At 42.3% G+C, this 2,179-nt stretch overlaps 1 non-coding gene across 1 annotated transcript; it reads left to right on the top strand.

The window, feature by feature from the left end:
• Positions 1 to 419: 419 nt before the first annotated feature.
• On the top strand, positions 420 to 557 carry LOC119948986. Its single transcript, XR_005457085.1, has one exon. It is a non-coding gene; the product is annotated as a small nucleolar RNA SNORA7 (small nucleolar RNA).
• The last annotated feature ends 1,622 nt before the right edge of the window (positions 558 to 2,179 follow it).

The raw sequence follows: 2,179 nt of genomic DNA, 5'->3' as shown, positions 1-2,179 counted from the left end.
TATGGGCAGGGAAATCTGCTATTTTAATCAATCAATCATATTTATTGAATGCTTACTGTGTGCAAAGAACTGTACTAAGTGCTTGGGAAAGTATAAAACAACAGAGTTGGAAGACATGCTCCCTGTCTACAAAAAGCTTACAGTCTAGAGGAAGAAACGGATGCTAATATAAATAAATAAATTACAAATAGGTACATAAGTACTCTCCTAAGCACTTAGTGCAGTAAGTGCTCAGTAAATACCATTGATTGATTGATTAATTTCTCTGTGCCTCAGTTTTCTCATCTTAGACTATGAGCCAAATGTGGGACAAGGACTATGTCCAACTTGATTATCTTGTCTTTCCCATCACTTAGTACAGTGCTTGACACATAGTAAGTGCTTAGCTAATGCCACAGTTATCATTATTAGCTCTTGGGCCCCTCTCAGGGTAGTACCTGGAGAGTTTCCAGTACTCTACCGATCTCTACTATGGGAGGGAGAGTCAAGCAGAGGCCTACCCATTCCAGTCTTAGCTTGGGCAGTGGCTAGCAAGTGGAAGGCAATCTGCTACAAGTCAAAACTCCCCTATGCTGGGCAGCAGCGGCATGGGAGGGAGTCGAGGGCGGAGACTCAAGTGTATTGCGCGGAAGGAGGCAATGGTAAACCACTTCCGTATTTTACCAAGAAAAATACGTAATACGTGGATACACCACCATAATGATTGCAGATGGAGGTGGGGCGTTCTGGGAGAGATGCATCCATGGTGTCACTATGGGCCAGAGACACCTCGACGGCATAAGACAAGAAGAGACAAGCTCTTGGGAAAAGTTTGCTATGAGGAACTATCACTAGTCATTTCAGTTATCCATGGTTTCCTGGTCTCCTGTTCCCAAGTGCTTAGTACGGTGCTCTGCACAGAGTAAGTGCTCAGTAAATACCATCAATCTTCCTGAGGGCCAGATCATTCAATTGTACTTACTAGTGCTTACTCTACAGAGCACATGGACCCAAACCTTGTCTGCTGGTGGGAGCTGATTACTGAAATAATATCCTTCACATTCTCTACCTCCTACATTGTTTGTCATTATAGAACAGGTTCCTTTTGGAGGACCTGACCTTTCTGAGATAGATAATAAGGTTCCACATGAGTCTCTCAATCTAAATTGGAGGGAGAAGGATTTAATCCCCATTTTACAGATGAGATAAATGAGGCACAGAGAAGTTAAGTGACTTGGCCAAGGTCCCATAGCAGCAGACCAGTGGCAGAGCCAGGATGAGAACCCAGGTTTTCTGACTCCCAGGCCCTTGCTCTTACCACTAGGCTACGCTGAGGTTTAGGTCTCTAATCCAATCCAATTCCCGTGTATTTGGCTTGGCTGGCATTCAGAAAGAACTGATTTTTCCACTGACTTATCTGCTGAAATCAGTCAAGCAATTCAATTTCACTGTACATGCTGCTATTACTGTGGTTCAATTCTGCATTCTTGATTGCTGGTGAGGTTGTGGGGTCGGGGGAGAGAAACGCATAATCATGAATACGAGTCACTCTGCTCCATTCCCCTTCAGCCTTTTGATTTACCTACGTAATCTACTGGATTACACAGGGAACCGCAGGAAGGTGGAAAGCAAAACCACTCCTTGATTTCCAGATAAATACAGGCATAAAATATTAAAAGCATCTCGCTTAGAACAGTGCTTTGCACATAGTAAGTGCTTAACAAATGCCATCATTATTATTATTATTATTATTAATATTCATCAAGTGGGTTCATCCCACCGTTACCTTTCACACAGAATATCAGGGGAACCCCCAAACCGAAACATGACTAAATGGAATGAACCACTCCTGCTGAACCCCTTGAGAAAGTTATTTTGGTCCAATAGCAGAAGTGGGCATCAAAAACCTGAAGAACGCTTAGACTTGGTAAAATGAAAAAAAAAAAAATACGCAAGATGCCCTTAAGGAAATTCCCTTTGATAAAACACTCCCACGTGATGCATTATTATTGTTAAGGCTACTTTCATATTCAATAAGTGCTGGCTAACTTGATTCAAGAGTGTCATTGTCATTGGGAACTCAGATACTCAACAGTTGATTTTTTCCTCAAGTTCTAGACTGTAAGGTCTTTGTGGGCAGGGAACTTGTCTATCAACTCTGTTATATCATACTCTCCCAAGCACTTAGTACATTGTTCTG

The sequence above is a fragment of the Tachyglossus aculeatus genome, chromosome X3 (genome assembly GCF_015852505.1).
Source record: "Tachyglossus aculeatus isolate mTacAcu1 chromosome X3, mTacAcu1.pri, whole genome shotgun sequence".
Lineage (NCBI taxonomy): Eukaryota > Metazoa > Chordata > Mammalia > Monotremata > Tachyglossidae > Tachyglossus > Tachyglossus aculeatus.
Note: the sequence above shows the minus strand (reverse complement) of the source record. Positions and strands in the feature narration are given on the sequence as shown.